The sequence below is a fragment of the Jatropha curcas genome, chromosome 7 (genome assembly GCF_041381405.1).
Source record: "Jatropha curcas cultivar XTBG-Jc1 chromosome 7, XTBG_Jcur_1.0, whole genome shotgun sequence".
Taxonomy (NCBI): Eukaryota; Viridiplantae; Streptophyta; class Magnoliopsida; order Malpighiales; family Euphorbiaceae; genus Jatropha; species Jatropha curcas.
In genome coordinates this window covers 21,658,581-21,664,189 of record NC_143157.1, presented here as the reverse complement: position 1 = coordinate 21,664,189, position 5,609 = coordinate 21,658,581, and the positions used below count along the sequence as shown (strand labels likewise).

General features: G+C 35.7%; 1 pseudogene; it reads right to left on the bottom strand.

The window, feature by feature from the left end:
• Window positions 1-1,065: 1,065 nt before the first annotated feature.
• On the bottom strand, window positions 1,066-5,609 carry LOC149494956 (uncharacterized; annotated as a pseudogene).

The window sequence follows — 5,609 nt, the reverse complement described above, 5'->3', positions numbered from 1 at the left end:
GTATGGGAGATCGGCGCCCCTGTGTGCACCTGATGATATGATATGGATAATATGGATAAACCACAGGGTGGCCTCCTGTTGGTATGGAAAAGAAAAGAGAGAATGGAAAAACAATGAGAGGGCTGGTCAAATGAGGATTAGACCGGTCGGCCATGTATGGGGGATCGGCTCCCTGGTGCACACGTTATGAGAGGGTGGGCCATGTGTGAGGACGACCCATTGGGGGTTTCGGTGACGCCACAGACCAATTTCCACGTGATGTGATTATGTGAAGATGTTAATAATTGCGAGTGTTGTTGTTGTGCCATTTGTGTGACTGCCCGCGTGATCATATAACTAGTCGGATGACTAGATTTAATTATTTACACATTTGTGTGAATGCATGTGTTGTGCAATAATTATTATTCATTAATAAACTCACAACTCTTTTGTTTAATCTTTCAGGAAGTAGCTTTTCCTAAATCCCAGCTAAAGATCTGTTTCTTTCACTGTTAGTAAAGAATTCTCTAATTTTAGTATTAATTCATTAAATAGCTAAATGTACGAAAACTTATCTGTATTTATCTGTTAGTGAACTCTGCAGTTGTAGAATTTACATACAGTTATAGAAGCCTCAGACGCACCTGAAGATGGAGGAGGGATAGTCTCTCCTTGTCCATGTGTACTGCGTCCTCGGCCACGACCTCCACGCGAACCACAGCCAGACGCGTCTGAATCAAACGCCCTGCCTCTAGCCATCTGTACTACAGATAACATAACCTACATATGTATGTATATAATTATATGAATTGTAGAACATTAAAATGAATATGTATAAAGAAAGTGAATAACATTAAAATTCTTCATTAATAATATTATATATACATCTATCAATTTATAACATTAAAATTCTTCAAAGTATTAAGTGTCTTCATCATCATCTGCTTCCTCTTCTTCTTCTTCTTCTTCTTGTTCTTCTTCTTCTTCATCTGATGCTCCTATTTCAACATAAATTTCGCTTTTATCATCCAATCTATCCGTTAAATCTTCAGCAACTTGCATCGGTTGCGTATCAATCCTAACTTCTTAAAATGGCTCCGATACTACGAGTGAAGTAGATTGTTTGGTTTCAACTGCATGAACAACTGATCTAGGCTTGATTTTACATACTGTCATCCAATCGCAACGATCTCGTTTAAATGATGGATATAGGACATAGTACAGCTGTGCAGCTTGCATTACCGAGACAAAAGGTTCATACTTTGTATATCTTCTTCTTTGATTAATATCCACAAGATTATACTTAGGATAAACCTTCATGCCAACGTTTGGTGTAGGATCAAACCATTCACATTTGAATAAGATTGTGCATTTGATTGGTAGGCTTGGATATTCTAACTCCAAAACGTCAACCAATTTGCCATAAAAATCATTTGACACGTCACTGTAGTTTGATTCCTTTATGCAAACACTACTGTTCATTGTCTTTCTGCTTCTCCCATAACCCTCGGTGTGAAACTTGTAACCATTTACAAAGTAGCCAAAGTAGGAATTAGCAACCGGTAGAGGTCCCTTTGCTAGATCCGTAATGAATCTGTTATTAATATCGCTTCCCGAGTTTCGAGCCTATGGGAAATAGTAATGACACGAGTAAGATCTAAGGATGCACACATATATGTTGTGTAACTAGAAAGTTACTTACATATCATTTGAACCATTCTGCAAATTCAGAGTCCAGTTTTGCATCAACTGCAGTATCAGTCAAATTGGGATTTTAAAGCCGCAAAAGCTTGATAGATTTCCTGTTTATGAACGAACAAAATTATCATAAATATGATTTAACTAAGCCCCAGACCGGGTTTAGACTCTCTACAAGATTTATACTTATTGTACAAATGGTGTAATCTTTTCGCAATTCAACAAAATATAGGTTTGAGCCGCTCGTATCTCTGCACCAGTCAATCGTCTTTTTTTTTTTTTATTTACCAATCGTACGCCTAGGATAGGTGAAAATTGTTAGATTTCCTTCTAACTCAGGTTTTATTCGATTTCCTCCATCATCATTACGTGGCACTCTCCGATGCTTGGTGTAAACATATGGTTCGAAGTAGTGTGAACAGAAGGTGGAAGCTTCTTGCACCAAATATGCATTGCAAATTGATCCCTCGACCTTTGCCTTATTGCACACATTCTTTTTAATTTTCTGCAGGTGTCTGTAATTGTACAAAGCCAATATGTAAATATGAGTTGAAATAAAATATGTAATGATTAGAATGGGATGTTAGTGATTCACCTCTCAAATGGATACATCCATCTATATTGTACCGATCTTGCTATACGACATTCATAGGGTAAATGAACAGGCAGATGCTCCATAAAAGCAAAGAAGTTGGGTGGAAAAATTTACTCCAATTCGCATATCACTACTGGATTTCTCGCGCTAATTGATTCATATCATCACATCGGATAACAGTCATGTCAATTCCTTGAAAAAGAGACTCAATTCTGTTATCGCTTCCCAAATTTTCACTGGCAATAATTCTCGGAATGCCATAGGAATCAATCTTTGCATGAAAACATGACAGTCATGGCTTTTCATGCTAAACAATTTGTATTTCCTCATGTCCACTCATCTACCCATATTTGAACAGTATCCATCTGGAAACCTTAATGATCGGACCCATTCGCACAATAATTGCCTTTGGGGTTTATCTAAAGAATAACATGCCTTTGGAAACTTATCCTTGGATTTCCCCTCAATGTTCATGACAGTGTTGAATTGATTTTCAAACACATTTTTTTCTATATGCATCACATCAAGGTTATGACGGATAAGAAGTGAACTCCAGTATGGCAAATCCCAGAAGATGCCTCGCTTTTTCCATCCGCTATTCCTGCCAATTCTTCCATTTACCTCTTCTACACCTAACTCTGTAACTTTCATAAGCCCCAGATCTTCAATTTCTTGTAATATTTCAGCTCCAGACTTCACATGCGGAGGGGGATCAGCAATAGTCGTGTTCTTTCTAAAGCATTGTCGATTTCTCCTCCAAGGGTGAGATTCTGCTAAGAATTTACGATGACAATCAAACCAACATTGTTTACCTCCATTTTTTAGAGTAAATGCATTAGTGTTTTCCATGCAATGAGGACAAGCTAATTTGCCTGCCGTACTCCACCTAGATAATATTCCTAATGCTGGAAAATCACTGATGGTCCAAAGCAAAGCAGCTCGCATTATGAAATTCTGATTGGCCAAAATATCGAGCGTTTCAACCCCATACTCCCATAAATAATTAAGTTCGACAATCAAAGGTTGCAGAAACACATCAATTTTGTGTTTCGGATTATTAGGGCCAAGTACAATAACATACAAAAACATGTATTCATCTTTCATACACATTGAGGGTGGTAGATTCTATGGTGTGACAATGACACGCCATGATGAATATTGTTGTCCTGATTGGCCAAATGGCTGAAACCCATTAGTACAAAGCCTCAATCTCACATTTCTCATATCAGCATCAAACACAGGATGATTGTTATCTGTGGGTCCCGAATGTGTATGGCACAACCCAAGAGGGGGGTGAATTGGGTTTTCTAAAAACTGAAATAAATTTTAGAAATTCTAAACAAGAATTAGAATTCTAAGTGCAGCGGAAAAACACACAGAACTTTGTGAGAGTAGAATATGGATTAGAATCTCCTCACAATGTTCTAATTTCAGATATAGAAAGTCTGTGCAAAGTGCAGCTATTGATTAGAACAGCTTCACACTGACTTGTACAATATCAGAGCTTCTTTATGAAGGAAAGTTATCGAACTTAGAACTTCCTCATAAAGTTTGCAAAACCATATAACACTATGTGAAAGATAGTTATTAGAACTTCTTCACAGAGTCTTAATCAAATGTTAAAGTAACTTTATGATGGAGAGTTATCAGGATTAGAACATCCTCATAAAGTTTAGAAAACAAAATAGAAACCCAAACAGTGAATTATACTAGAAATAGAACAACAGTTAGAACATTGTATATTCACTATATTAGAATACCAGAGTTCTAACGTTTAGAATAGATGAAACTTATTGCCGTTTTAGAACATCTGAATTATTAACAATTTCAGCATTTCTAAGAAATTAAACAAGAGTATAAAAGAGACAGTAACAACCAAACTACAGAAATAAAGAGATCAACACCGAGAGTTATAGTGGTTCGGCACTAACTCGCCTACATCCACTCCCCAAGACGCATCTTGAGATCCTCCACTAAGTTATCTCTTTTAAAGGGTAAGAGACAAACCAACAGTATAAGGCAATAGATCAAAAACCTAGATCTACCCTTTTTGTCCCACTAGATTTTCCAAAGGTTCTAGTTAACCTCAACCCTTTCTGTTTTTGGTAGAATACAGAAAACTCGATTCAAGACATTACTATCCCACACATGGAGAAGGTCGCTTGATAACCTCTATCTCAATAGCTTCTCACTTAAGCTATTACACTCAAAAGTTTAACAAAATAAAGAGCCTGTCTACTATAGAATACAGATTCTAAATAGACAAAAAGAAACGCCTATATAAGCACAGGAAAAACAATTTTATTAGATTAGAAAATCGATTAGAACACAGAATTGTTTTTCAAAAGTAATTGTAAAAATTCTTTTCACTTCAAATATTGAAAACGTTAAGAATAGAGATGAAAAGAAAATGGGGGTAGAGTAAGTTTTGAGAGAAAAAGATTCGTTCAATGAGAGAGAGTGCTCTTAAAACAAATACTCTTACTTCACCAAATGTTTAAGGCGTGAATGTTCCTTTATATAGGAAACGAAGGAGCTGTCGCTTTTTGGAAAGAGATCAGAATATCTTCTTTCCTTGTTTTAGAAGATGTGAAAATCTTTATTACCAAAAATTGTTTTATCTCTTTTTGGTAAGAGAATAAAACCCGATTTTCACTTTCCTTTAGAAAAGATTTTCGACAGCATTTATGTTGGAGAGAAACTATTTGCGGAAAGATGCACTTACCAAAACCGAAAGAGATTTTCCTTCATTTTTAAGGTAAGAGAATAACTTTAAAACACTTTAGATCTTGCAAAATATATTTCCGATAAAGGTGAATGATTTTATTACCAAAAACATTAGAGAAGAAATCTCTTTAGTTTTAGGAAAATAAATCTTTTCGATTTGAAGGAATATTTTCGAAAATAGATTATTTTGAAGAAAACTAATTTTCCGAAAAATATTTTTGAGAGAGAAAAGGATTTTTGTGCTCATATATGGATTTTCTCTCTATCCTACAATGTTTCCTAAATACCTAGCTACTAGGTCTTCGAAATCTTCACACTCAATGTAGGATTTGCCTTGTATGATTTTCTTTCCATAGAAATTCTGCATAAAATAAAATTAGCACAAATAACATAATTTTAAATTTATTCGTTTTGTATTAATCATCAAAATCCGAGATTAAAAATTGACCCTTGAGCCAACATTATCAAAGTGTTTCCAGGCGTCAGAGTCTGACGGATGAGTCATTATAACATCCTCATATTCATGCAAAACATGCCATCTCATGTGTTCAGCTGTCGCCTTAAATGCATATAACATTTGAAGGCGAGGAACAAGAGGGAAATAATACAT